General features: G+C 44.8%; 1 protein-coding gene across 2 annotated transcripts in view; it reads right to left on the bottom strand.

The window, feature by feature from the left end:
* LOC121002879 (calcium/calmodulin-dependent 3',5'-cyclic nucleotide phosphodiesterase 1C-like) overlaps window positions 1-14,792 on the bottom strand; it is a 786,737-nt gene that overhangs the window by 390,630 nt on the left and 381,315 nt on the right. The window lies entirely within an intron of this gene.

Below are 14,792 nucleotides of genomic sequence, written 5' to 3'. Positions count from 1 at the left end.
CTCCGCCTACTATAACTTAGTGAGCGGAGATACCGGAGGGCATAGCAGGAGAATGGAGCGGCGCCCGGGGATAATAGTAAGTGCAGTGAGATCCCCGGGCGCCGCTCTACATATCTGTATAGTTAGTTCATAAGGTAAGAATCGGTGAAAGGTCCTCTTTAAGGTGCCATTTCACAAACGTCTAAAGTTAATCAAAACTGACAATTTCAGTGATCGTTCTTTGGGTGAAATTTAACAATAAACAGTCATTTTAGCAAGCCTACAAAATGTTAGCATCTGACAAGAAAGTTGTTTAAAATATTCATCCTACAGTGGCTAGGAATTAACTGTGTGTGGTACAGTTGGGCGTTACGCAAATGCTCTCTCTGTGAAATAATGTTCCACAGTGAAAGACATCCTGCACCCAGTGTCACTGAGCATGTATGACCAGTTTGAACAGCTGTAATGGCCAATACAGACAAAAATATGCATGACTGCGTCAGCGTATTGATCATTCAGTAGATAATGGTTTCTTTAATGGCTGTTCAATCATCACCCAGCTTATTATTTAATGTGTATGGGCATCTTTACACTTTGACTGATTATACACATAACACCTTTGAAGACAGTAAGATGCATCAAGAGAGGAAGATATCAGGTATAGCAAGGTAAAGGGTCCTTTACATGCGCCTGGAATCTTAAAGATAATCACTAACAAGCATTCATAGGAGTGCTAAATAGTGATTATCCGGCGGGGTAAATGTACCGCCAATTACCTGATGAACACGCAAAATGCTCGTTCATTGGATAATCCGATCCTTCGTGCGTACACTAAAAATATAGTTTGCGGCAGCAGATTGTACTCTGTAAAAACAATTTCCTGCTGGCAAACAACGATTCAGTATGGGGAAGAGCAATGGTATTAGCTATTGCTCCTCTCCATACACTGGAGGAGATTGTTGCATTTAAATGCAGTTGTCTCCTCCACCACCGAGCAGCAGATTGTCGGGAAAGAACGCTACCTTCCCAATAATCTGCTGCCCTGTCGTTCTATATAACGGGAGCTTAAAGGGGTTCTCCGGGAATTAATAAAATGAAAATATGTAAATATTACTTTATTATAAATATATTCCCAAATGCCTTTCATTAGTTATACTGGCTCGTTTTGTCTAGGGAGCAATGACTAGGAGAAACAAAATGGCCGCTGTCCTATTAGTGCACACAAAGCCTGTCCTAAAATGAGCCATTATAACTAATGTAAGGTATTTTGGAAAATAATTATAAAGAAGTAATATTGAAGGATTTTCATTTTCTTAATTTCCGGATAACCCCTTTAAGCCAAAACTACTAAACAATTTTTGGGACTATAACAACTGTGGAATGGGCCATCATCGGTACATGCAGCTTTACTTAGTAATACACATCCAGTCTCTTTAAAGGGGTTATCCAATCCCTATAATGGCCCTTAGAATGCGCAGGCACCTCCTCTAGAACATACATACCTACTCCCTGGCCCCTGCACAGCCGCCACTGCATCTCCTCGTTGCACAGATGAAAATATCCAGCGACAGGAGGAGCAGCCAATAGTAGACCACGACGTTGACCAGCCTCCCTTGCATCGCCCCCTCCCTCGTCACCAGACGTTTTTATCCGTGCGACAAGGAGATGCAGCGACGACCATGCAGGGATCCGGAGGGACGCGGGTGCTGGGAAGCAAGTAAGTATGCTTTAGAGGAGACACCTGGGCATTCTAGGGGTCTTTATTGGGATTGGATAACCCCTTTAATGGCCCTTTCATTAGGCTGACCAGAGGTAGCAACTTCCCTGATCAAACACTGATAGACTATCGCAGTGATGGCTAACATCTGGCACTCCAGCTGTGGTGAAACTACAACTACCAGCATGCTCCATTCATTTTTGTGGAGTACTGAGAACAGCCAAGCAAGTGTGCACCTTGGGGTTGTAGTTTTACCGCAGCTAGAGTGCTGGAGGTTAGCCATCAGAGGACTATCCTAATGGTAGGTCATTAAAGTAATGATCCCAGAAAACCCTTCTAAAACATTTTAAAGGGGTTGTCCGAGTAATTTTTTATTCTTTCTATGTTCCTAACTGGGCAAATGTAGCAGCTTTCCAATTAACTCACTTTATCTGCAGTGGGTGGTTTCTCAGATTTCACTGAGGGTCACATGATCTGTGATGTCAGCTTCTCTCCCTGCTCTGATAAAGTTCGTTCACTGTGCTGGCCACGCCCCCCTTCACTGCCGGCTGTCTGCTCTATCCTAGGATTCTTAACCCCTTCAGCTGCCTGTACAGTTGTGGAAATTTTATTAGAATGTGTTTCTAATATATTGTGTATTGTCATCATGTCTCTCAGTGTCAGGGTAAACCATTGGAGTGGATATCTTCCTGTGTATGTCCTGTCACAGCTGCTGGGCTCAGAGGTCTCCGTCGTCGAATGGTCCATGTGCTAAGCACTAGGCTGTGGGCCGGGGGAGACTGATGTGTTCAGCAGAGCAGTGTTTTGTTGGCTGATGTATGGACGCCGGCTAGGGCCCCTGCGCAAGACGCGGATTTATTGGCTTGGCGTGGATGCATTTGTTAAGAGAACAATATAATGAAAAGAACGTGCGTATGTTGTCTCTAGTGCGCCTGATCAGCCGCTGGAGATAATGACGTTGTCCTGTAAATAAACATGCATGAGGATCATAGTAACTTTATCTGGCATTGATCACTGAGCAAGGCTAGATAAGGTTCGCTCCAGTGGTAATGGTAGATTATAGTATACATGTGTTTGTTAGCTGGCTAGGTTATTCTAAATGATGGTGTCTTGTCTTTCCCTGTCATCACTTCCTGTATGTCATCACTTCCTGCATCCTTGTTATGGGCCAGCCCCTTTTACACCTTTTGTGAGTAAATAAAAGAAACAGACTGGGCAGGGGGAAGGGTATTGCTCAGAAGAATTCAAGAGGGTAACACCTGTGTCTGACTCTGACTGCGGTTGAGGGATTTTTAACTTTCCTTACACAAAGTTTGATGAGAGCGGATTTCAAATATTAATTTTTCTACAACAACAGACTGGCTAGCTGCAGCAGGCAGTGAGGAGACAATTCTGGGCACTGGAGCTGACAGACTAGAGAGAGCATTGCACAAGAAGGTAGGGGAAAGATCCTGTGTGTATTATCAGTGTCATTATACAGCTGGGACTTGTAGTTCTACACTTACAACATGCTGCAGAGTCTCCCAGCAGGCAGACATGTCACTAAGGGCAGCTCTTGTATCCACTCCCTTAGCAGTGTCATTATACAGCTGGGACTTGTAGTCCTACACATACAACATGCTGCTGAGTCTCCCAGCAGGCAGACATGTCACTCAGGACAGCTCTTGTATCCACTCCCTTAGCAGTGTCATTATACAGCTGGGACTTGTAGTCCTACACATACAACATGCTGCAGAGTCTCTCAGCAGGCAGACATGTCACTCAGGGCAGCTCTTGTATCCTCTTCCTTAGCAGTGTCATTATACAGCTGGGACTTGTAGTCCTACACATACAACATGCTGCAGAGTCTCCCAGCAGGCAGACATGTCACTCAGGGCAGCTCTTGTATCCACTTCCTTAGCAGTGTCATTATACAGCTGGGACTTGTAGTCCTACACATACAACATGCTGCTGAGTCTCCCAGCAGGCAGACATGTCACTCAGGGCAGCTCTTGTATCCACTCCCTTAGCAGTGTCATTATACAGCTGGGACTTGTAGTCCTACACTTACAACATGCTGCAGAGTCTCCCAGCAGGCAGACATGTCACTCAGGGCAGATCTTGTATCCACTCCCTTAGCAGTGTCATTATACAGCTGGGACTTGTAGTCCTACACATACAACATGCTGCAGAGTCTCCCAGCAGGCAGACATGTCACTCAGGGCAGCTCTTGTATCCACTCCCTTAGCAGTGTCATTATACAGCTGGGACTTGTAGTTCTACACATACAACATGCTGCTGAGTCTCCCAGCAGGCAGACATGTCACTCAGGGCAGCACATGTATCCACTCCCTTAGCAGTGTCATTATACAGCTGGGACTTGTAGTCTTACACATACAACATGCTGCAGAGTCTCCCAGCAGGCAGACATGTCACTCAGGGCAGCTCTTGTAGCCACTTCCTTAGCAGTGTCATTATACAGCTGGGACTTGTAGTCCTACACATACAACATGCTGCAGAGTCTCCCAGCAGGCAGACATGTCACTCCCTTAGCAGAGCAAGGGAGGGGCAGAGATTGTTTTTATTGCATGTAAACAAAGGGCCAGAAAAGAAACAGGGAAATGAGGAAATATATATTTTTTTTGTTGCATAAAACTTGCTTAGCTTAGTTATATATTGCTGCCCATCAGATTTTCAGTGCTATATATTTTTTTTTTCATAACTCGGACAACCCCTTTAAGAGAACTTAAAATGGAGAGCTGCAATAGAAAAGGAATTGGTAATCTCATGTGCCCCTATCCAGTGCAAAATAAACCTCTAGTTGATTCTTGACTCTTGACTGCTAAACGTGTAGTCTCTGTGGGTTGCCTCTATGAGATCTGTGCTATCCACTAACAAATAGAAAAAAAAGGGTGTAAATCCAGCATCTTAAATAAATCTTCAATTCTTTATTAGTAGAAGGATTCCAACTAAGTTTGCGTCCGAAACCTGTTTTTGTTATGCTTTGAATTTTTCTACAAATATAGTTTTGAAAATTTTTAAGACACTGGATTTACCCCCTTTTTCCTATTTGCTCTATTAGCTCCTGTACCCAGCGTTGAAATCTACCAGTCGTCAATTATACAGCAGTCACACCTGCGATACGTGGTTTGGTGAGTTCCTATTATATACATCCACTTACAAATACACTACCTATAAACCATATCAGCCCTTTTACAAGTGGGCAGGGTTTGCGTAATAGGGAAGATCAGCCATGGGGATATTCTTTTGTTTCACTCTGCAGAACAGACTGCACTATATTGGCACCAGTGATAATTGCTGAGGACAAACTGCAGTGTAAGATCATGGGGCAATTCTAATGTAGTATCTTTATTTCAGTTAAAAACTCCAGAAACTGTTAAAATTAAAAGGTGTATGTGGCTAGAGTAAGATGCAGCTTGAATGGTCACAAAGTTAGAAATCAGTTCTTAAGTATAGAAGGAAATATTATGGCTGATTGAGTGTCGCCTGCAGATATTATACATTTTAATGACAACTGAACCCTAGACATATTTTTGTACATCACAAAGTCCATTCATCAAAAACACACTTCGGCTACTTTCACACTCGCGTTTGTTGCAGATCCGTCATGGATCTGCACAGACGGATCCGCACCGATAATACAACCACATGCATCCGTTCAGAACGGATCTGATTGTATTATCTGTAACATAGCCAAAATGGATCCGTCTTTAACACCATTGAAAGTCAATGGAGGACGAATCCGTTTTCTATTGTGCCAAATCGTCAGGTGGACACCAAAATGCTGCAAGCATCTGAATGGAGAGCAATCCGTTCAGGATGCATCAGGATGTCTTCAGTTAAGTCTTTTTGACTTTTCAAGACGGAGATAATACCGCAGCATGCTGCGGTTTTATCTCCGTCAAAAATTCCGGAACACTTGCCGGAATGCCGGATCCGGATGCCGTTTTCCCATTGACATGCATTAATGCCAGATCCGGCCCCGAGTGTTCCAGCAAAGTGGATCCAGCATTGCAGTCTGCGCATGCTCAGACTGCAAAAAATGTGAAAAAAATAAATGCCGGATCCGTTTTTCTGGATGACACTGGAGAGACTGATCCGGCATTTCAATGCATTTGTCATATGGATCAGGATCCTGATCCGTATGACAAATGCCATCAGTTTGCATGTGTTTTGACGGATCCGGCAGACGGAACTGCCTGCCGGAATCCTCTGCCGCAAGTGTGAAAGTAGCCTTAATGGTGAAATGCATAACTGCTGAGGCATATTCTGACTGTTTTAAAGAACTCTACAGAGAGTCAGGTGAGATCAGTCCATTTTTGGAGAATCTACAGGTCAGCTGTTTCAGTATTGGCTCTCATCTGTTTGAGACTGGTAGCTGCCATGCATTATGAGGCTGATCAATATTGTGATTACTGAAAAACAAATATTAAAAAAATTATTGCTTGCTATATAGTTAACAAACGGTGCAGAAATAATGCACTACTACAGATTTTCAAGAGACAGCATTAGGAAAGCAGTGGCCCAATACAGTTCAAGCCTCCTTAATTAGAGATGCAAACACTGTCTGCAGGCAAATTTTTACAATATGCTTTGTGAAGGGAAGCAGGAGATTTATGAATGACATTTATCGGGTGTAAATAGATAGAAAAAACAATGTTCAGAATGACCACCTGTTCCACTTATCTCTACATAAAAACTGGATAAAATGAGAAAGGTAGAGGGTGATTTTTGTTATTAAAGTTTTGTATTCTGTTAAAAATTTCTTCCACTTAATTAAAAAACTAAATTTACCAGAAGTTTGGGGAGTCACGCTTGCATTCCATGTTATCTGGGAGTGTTTGACACATGCCAACTGTGAAAGTGGGTGGGTTTGCTAGTTTTTGTTATAAGACTGGATGAGATCTGCGTACTCATAACCACTCATTAAGAGGAGCTCTGCATTCCAGGTCATAGATAATGGGTTATGAGTGGGGGACCCCATCTATGATATCCATATGCCCTATACAATACAAACTCTATGTCCTATATCTGGAGCATTTTCTGCTATAGTCTCCTACCTTTTTGTGTGCCTCATTCTAATGTAATCCAATATGATTTAAAGATTTCTTTTTTACTCTGATGGTGTGAACCTGACTTTTCACCTTCTGCCTGGTAGTGGTACTGTTGAGTAAGAGGCTGTGACAAGCTAAACTTTTATGTACTTTAATATACTGTGTGATCTGATGCATGCACTCATTGTAGGTGCATGAACAGCTGGTAAGGGGCACCAGGATAAGAAGTAAGCCTAGGGCTCCTTTAGTTGGATTCATCAGGACTCATCAGGTAGAAATTCCTGCTTTAGGCCTCATGCACACGACCGTTCAGTTTTTTGCGGTCCGCAAACCGCGGATCTGCAAAAATCGGAAGCCGCCCGTGTGCCTTCCGCAATTTGCGGAACGGAACAGGCGGCCCATTGTAGAAATGCCTATTCTTGTCCGCAAAACGGCCAAGAATAGGACAGGTGTTATATTTTTTTTGCTGGGTCACGGAATGGAGCAACGGATGCGGACAGCACACGGAGTGCTGTCCGCATCTTTTGCTGCCCTATTGAAGTGAATGGGTCCGCATCCGAGCCGTCAAAACGGCGGCTCGGATGCGGACCCAAACAACGGCCGTGTGCATGAGGCCTTAGGGGGAGAATTTTCTTACACATGTTAAAGGAACTTGGAGGTAGCTTGACATGAAAGTTTTCTGTTAGGCTACTTTCACACTTGCGTTGTTCTTTTCCGGCATAGAGTTCCGTCACAGGGGCTCTATACCGGAAAAGAACTGATCAGTTTTAATCCCATGCATTCTGAATGGAGAGTAATCCGTTCAGTTTGCATCAGGATGTCTTCAGTTCAGTCGTTTTGACTGATCAGGCAAAAGAGAAAACCGCAGCATGCTACGGTTTTCTCTTCGGCGAAAAAAACTGAAGACTTGCCTGAACGCCGGATCCGGCATTTTTTCCCATAGGAATGAATTAGCGCCGGATCCGGCATTCAGAATACCGGAAAGCCGGATCCGTCGTTCCGGCATGCGCATGCGCAGATCGGTAAAAATGTGAAAAAATGTACAAGACGGATCCGTCGGTCCGCATGACAAGCGGAGAGACGGATCCATCCTTGCAATGCATTTGTGAGACGGATCCGCACCCGGATCCGTCTCACAAATGCTTTCAGTCAGCGGCAGATCGGCGGATCCGGCGGGCAGTTCCGACGACGGAACTGCCCGCCGGATCACACTGCCGCAAGTGTAAAAGTAGCCTTAGTTGGGTTAAGGGAAGGATGACCTCTCCTACTTATCATGCAAACAATAGTCTAAGGAAATAAAACCTAAGGGGATCAGTGGTTATCTCCTATATATTTTTTTCATTAAAATGGAAATTTTAAGTGTATACTTATACTTAAAGGGGTATTCCCAGTATATGAAGTTACCCCTATCCTGTGGGTCTTATCTCCACTGATCACGATAACGGGACCCCGTGGTCCGTGGAGAACCCTGTAATGAATGCAGTACCCATTCGGGTATGTGCGCGGCCATTCCATTCATTCCTATGGAAGTTCATGAGATAGCTAAGTACTGATACAAAAAAGAGTACATGCCAAATTAAGGTGCACACACGCCATGGATAGAAATATAAATAAATAGAATCTTTATTGGACCTGCACAATTAAAACCAATTAAAACCACTGTAAGAATACAGGGTGTCCCTGAACATAATAGCAACCCAGGGAACCACCCACCACAGCGCTGGCCTTGATAGATCAGATAATGTAATGAGACAATAAAAGGAGGTCACAATTCATACAGTATGTCAAGATATACAAAACTGAGCACCCAAACAACAGTCAAAGGCAATATAAAGCAATCAATACAAAATGGAAATCCATGTAAAATATATACGCATCCCAAATAGATAAACACTAATTCATAAGTACTATATATATATATATACACACTCACCTAAAGAATTATTAGGAACACCATACTAATACGGTGTTGGACCCCCTTTTGCCTTCAGAACTGCCTTAATTCTACGTGGCATTGATTCAACAAGGTCCTGATAGCATTCTTTAGAAATGTTGGCCCATATTGATAGGATAGCATCTTGCAGTTGATGGAGATTTGAGGGATGCACATCCAGGGCACGAAACTCCCGTTCCACCACATCCCAAAGATGCTCTATTGGGTTGAGATCTGGTGACTGTGGGGGCCATTTTAGTACAGTGAACTCATTGTCATGTTCAAGAAACCAATTTGAAATGATTCGAGCTTTGTGACATGGTGCATTATCCTGTTGGAAGTAGCCATCAGAGGATGGGTACATGGTGGTCATGAAGGGATGGACATGGTCAGAAACAATGCTCAGGTAGCCCGTGGCATTTAAACGATGCCCAATTGGCACTAAGGGGCCTAAAGTGTGCCCAGAAAACATCCCCCAGACCATTACACCACCACAACCAGCCTGCACAGCGGTAACAAGGCATGATGGATACATGTTCTCATTCTGTTTACGCCAAATTCGAACTCTACCATTTGAATGTCTCAACAGAAATCGAGACTCATCAGACCAGGCAACATTTTTCCAGTCTTCAACAGTCCAATTTTGGTGAGCTCGTGCAAATTGTAGCCTCTTTTTCCTATTTGTAGTGGAGATGAGTAGTACCCGGTGGGGTCTTCTGCTGTTGTAGCCCATCCGCCTCAAGGTTGTGCGTGTTGTGGCTTCACAAATGCTTTGCTGCATACCTCGGTTGTAACGAGTGGTTATTTCAGTCAACGTTGCTCTTCTATCAGCTTGAATCAGTCGGCCCATTCTCCTCTGACCTCTAGCATCCACAAGGCATTTTCGCCGACAGGACTGCCGCATACTGGATGTTTTTCCCTTTTCACACCATTCTTTGTAAACCCTAGAAATGGTTGTGCGTGAAAATCCCAGTAACTGAGCAGATTGTGTAATACTCAGACCGGCCCGTCTGGCACCAACAACTATGCCACGCTCAAAATTGCTTAAATCACCTTTCTTTCCCATTCTGACATTCAGTTTGGAGTTCAGGAGATTGTCTTGACCAGGACCACACCCCTAAATGCATTGAAGCAACTGCCATGTGATTGGTTGACTAGATAATTGCATTAATGAGAAATAGAACAGGTGTTCCTAATAATTCTTTAGGTGAGTGTATATTGTAAGAAGGTACAAGGAATCATCGTGGATGATAGGTACGTGTCACCGAGGTTCCTGGCCTCGGGGGAGTAAGAGACAGTTTTTATGTGTCAGCAGCAGTTGCTGTTTGACACCTTGATACTTAGTATGGCTGTAATAGCTGATCCGGGACATAGTCAAAGTGCTGGGTGGGTAACTACTCCCAATGTTCCAGGCCGGGTTTTGCCAGGCATAAAAACCAGCCAGCACTAACAGGTGAGGAGGATTACCTCCATCTGACAGTGGAGCTCAGGAGGTCTGTGTGCTGTGATTTGAGGGCTGTGTTGGGATCCTGAGCTTGAGCTGCACTGTCAGGAATCTAGCCATATAAGGGCTGAGTGTCCCCATCAGGTTGAGCCAATGGATACTAATTATGGTTACCGTCAGTCACTGTATGCTATAAAACTGTGTGCCACAAGTAACCCAAAGGCTCTAGACCACTTGTGCCAGGTGGAAGTGGGAGACACTCAAGTTGAGGCACTGCTTGACTCAGGGAGCTTAGTGACTCTAGTAAGGGCTACCCTAGTACGGTCCGCTGAGTATACTGGCTGGAAAGCTGGGGTGATGTGCCCCACAGTGCTGGTGACTCTAACCACGGTAGCCAATAGGTGGACCCACAAAGTCGTCACAAACTTGCACTACAAACTGATGATAGGGAGAGACTTTCCGGGTTTCCCGGCCCAATGGCCGGTTGTTAGGGTGACTGGTACCCCTGAGTCAGGGGTGAGCCCAGGAGATTGGCCTCATTCAGGAGGATGGCCAGAATCCTGGGAACCTGAGGCCAAAGGGCCAGCAGTAGGGGTGATCGCCGCCTCGGTGGAAGAGGGGGAGACAACCCTGCGTAGGGTAATGGTGGGAGATGTGGGGGAATTGCCACTGGGACCTGAGTTGGCAGACGTCAACGTCTCCGGGGAGAATTTTGGTGCAGCCCAAAGCCAAGACCCAAACCCTATTCCGGGCTTGGGAGAATGTGGTAACAGTTGATGGGGTACCCCAACAACCTGGGGCCGAGTCAATGTTTCCCCATTTTGTGGTCAACCAGAATATGCAGGGTGAACCCATTGAACAGTTGGTGGTGCCCCAGGCTTATCGAAAACTAGTGTTAGAGTTAGCCCACCAACATGTTCTCGGGGGTCATCTGGGACTGCAGAAGACACAGGACCGGATACTACAACGGTTTTACTGGCCCAGTGTGTTCACAGAGGTGGATGACTTTTTTAAGTCTTGCCAGACCTGCCAAACAACTAGCCCCCAGCAGCTGTTCCGCAGTCCCTTAATGCCTCTCCCGATTATCGAGACTCCATTTGAAAGAATCGCTATGGATCTTAGTCCCTGTACCGAAGTCCTTTAGAGGGCACAAACATATCTTGGTAGACTACACCACTCGGTACCCGGAGGCGGTGCCACTGCAACATACATTGGCTAAACTCATAGCAAAGGAGTTAATGGAGATTTTCTCCAGAGTGGGGCTACCTAAAGAGGTTCTGACTGACCAGGGGGCCCCTTTTATGTCCAAGGTCATGCGGGAACTCTGTAAGTTGCTGAACATCAAGCAGATATGGACGTCCGTCTATCACCCACAAACTGACGGCCTAGTAGAAAGGTTTAATAAAACATTAAAAACCATGTTAAAATGAGTAGTGTCTAAGGATGGGAAGGACTGGAACCTCCTTATGCCCTATCTTATGTTTGCAGTGTGAGAAGTGCCCCAGGCCTCTACTGGGTTCTCGCCCTTCGAATTACTATATGGCTGACATCCATGTGACCCGTTGGACATAGCCAAAAAGGCGTGGGAGCAACAACCCACACCATATAAAAGCTATATTGAATATGTTACCAAGATGCAGGAACGTATGGAAACCGTGTTGCCGCTGGTAAAGGAACATATGGAGCCAGCTCAGCCAGCTCAAAGTCGGGTGTATAATCGACAGGCTCGGGTCCATATCTTTAACCCGGGAGATTGGGTTTTGGTTTTGGTACCGACAGTGGACAGTAGGTTACTGGCTAGGTGGCAGGGACCCTACGAGGTACTCGAAAAGATTGGAGAAGTAAACTACAAGGTACACTTGCCAGAGTGGCAGAAGGTGTTACATGTGAATTTGCACAAACCTTGAAAAGATAGGTAGACCAGTACTGACGATAGCCCGCGGACGAGTTTTCTAGGAGGAGAGGTTCTAGCTCCTCAGGCTGATGTAAGGGAAGCGGTAGCCACAGTGAAGATTGCTGACAGCCTCTCCTCTAAACAGACTCAGGAGTTCGTCAGCAGGTACACGGACGTGTTCTCAGACCTCCGTGGATGCACTTCCATAATCCAGCATGACATTGTCACTGAGCCTCAGGCCAAAATCCGGTTGAAACCATACAGGGTATCTGAGGCTCGGTGACAAGCCACCTCGGAGGAAGTGCAGCTAATTCCTAGGAATGATAGGCTATTACATGAGATCTATTCCCTACTTTTCTACTGTAGCCGCGGCATTGACAGGGTTATTGAAGGGGCGCAAGTCAGTGATGGTTCACTGGAATGACCGGGCGAAAGAGGCTTTCTTCGCTTTGAAGTCGGTCCTGTGTGGGTCCCTAGTTTTGGTGATGCCCGACTTCAAGCAGGAATTCATAGTACAGACAGACGCCTCCGAAGTAGGCCTCGGTGCTGTACCGTCTCAGGAAGTCAACGGGATGGAGCATAGTGATGGACAAATTTTGGCTAGGACGATTCGCGAACGCGATCAAATGTTCGCAAACCGCAAGTTAGCGGCGGGCCCCATTCACTTTAATGTCAGGCGAACCTAAAAAACCTACAGGTCATACAGTGTTTGCAGCCACCAAATACTTACTAGAAGTGCACAAATAGTCCCACAACATGGACAGGGACATACTAGAGGGGGATCAATGACAAAAATTCCCACAAAAAATATGTATTTTAATCATGGGCCATTTTTATGCGTCTTAAAGGGAAATTCTCAAAAATGTGCCATGCTGGAGCCTAGAAAATTTTTATTTTAGGCCACGGGAGTACGGGCCCTAAACATTAGGCATTTACCATACAGAAAAGATCAAGTGATTATGTGGCTGGAGGTATATTAGATGGTCATTGGATATCAATTTTACTGCAGGCCTCTGGAGTACAGGCCCCAAACATTAGGCATTCACCGGACAGAAAACATCAATTGATTATGTGGCTGGAGGTATATTAGACGGTCATTGGATATCAATTTTACTGCAGGCCAGTGGAGTAAAGGCCCCAAACATTAGGCATTCACCGTACAGAAAAGAACAAGTGATTTTGTGGCTGGAGGTACAAACCGGATTCCAAAAAAATTGGGACACTATACAAATCGTGAATAAAAACTGAATGCAATGATGTGGAGGTGCCAACTTCTAATATTTTATTCAGAATAGAACATAAATCACGGAACAAAAGTTTAAACTGAGAAACTGTACCATTTTAAGGGAAAAATATGTTGAATCAGAATTTCATGGTGTCAACAAATCCCCAAAAAGTTGGGACAAGGCCATTTTCACCACTGTGTGGCATCTCCCCTTCTTCTTACAACACTCAACAGACGTCTGGGGACCGAGGAGACCAGTTTCTCAAGTTTAGAAATAGGAATGCTCTCCCATTCTTGTCTAATACAGGCCTCTAACTGTTCAATCGTCTTGGGCCTTCTTTGTTGCACCTTCCTCTTTATGATGCGCCAAATGTTCTCTATAGGTGAAAGATCTGGACTGCAGACTGGCCATTTCAGTACCCGGATCCTTCTCCTGCCATTTCAGTACCCGGATCCTTCTCCTGCCATTTCAGTACCCGGATCCATGATTGTTGTGATTGATGCAGAATGTGGTCTGGCATTATCTTGTTGAAAAATGCAGGGTCTTCCCTGAAAGAGATGACGTCTGGATGGGAGCATATGTTGTTCTAGAACCTGAATATATTTTTCTGCATTGATGGTGCCTTTCCAGACATGCAAGCTGCCCATGCCACACGCACTCATGCAACCCCATACCATCAGAGATGCAGGCTTCTGAACTGAGCGTTGATAACAACTTGGGTTGTCCTTGTCCTCTTTGGTCCCGATGACATGGCGTCCCAGATTTCCAAAAAGAACTTCGAATCGTGACTCGTCTGACCACAGAACAGTCTTCCATTTTGCCACACTCCATTTTAAATGATCCCTGGCCCAGTGAAAACGCCTGAGCTTGTGGATCTTGCTTAGAAATGGCTTCTTCTTTGCACTGTAGAGTTTCAGCTGGCAACGGCGGATGGCACGGTGGATTGTGTTCACTGACAATGGTTTCTGGAAGTATTCCTGAGCCCATTCTGTGATTTCCTTTACAGTAGCATTCCTGTTTGTGGTGCAGTGTCGTTTAAGGGCCCGGAGATCACGGGCATCCAGTATGGTTTTACGGCCTTGACCCTTACGCACAGAGATTGTTCCAGATTCTCTGAATCTTTGGATGATGTTATGCACAGTTGATGATGATAGATGCAAAGTCTTTGCAATTTTTCGCTGGGTAACACCTTTCTGATATTGCTCCACTATCTTTCTGCGCAACATTGTGGGAATTGGTGATCCTCTACCCATTGGCTTCTGAGAGACACTGCCACTCTGAGAAGCTCTTTTTATACCCAATCATGTTGCCAATTGACCTAATTAGTGTTAATTGGTCTTCCAGCTCTTCGTTATGCTCAAATTTACTTTTTCCAGCCTCTTATTGCTACTTGTCCCAACTTTTTGGGGATTTGTTGACACCGTGAAAATTGGAATTAACGTATTTTTCCTTTAAAATTATACATTTACTCGGATTAAGCGTTTGATCTGTCATCTACGTTCTATTACAAATAAAATATTGACATTTGCCATCTCCACATCATTG

The sequence above is a fragment of the Bufo bufo genome, chromosome 5 (assembly GCF_905171765.1).
Source record: "Bufo bufo chromosome 5, aBufBuf1.1, whole genome shotgun sequence".
Taxonomy (NCBI): domain Eukaryota; kingdom Metazoa; phylum Chordata; class Amphibia; order Anura; family Bufonidae; genus Bufo; species Bufo bufo.
This window is presented reverse-complemented; position numbering and strand designations above follow the sequence as displayed.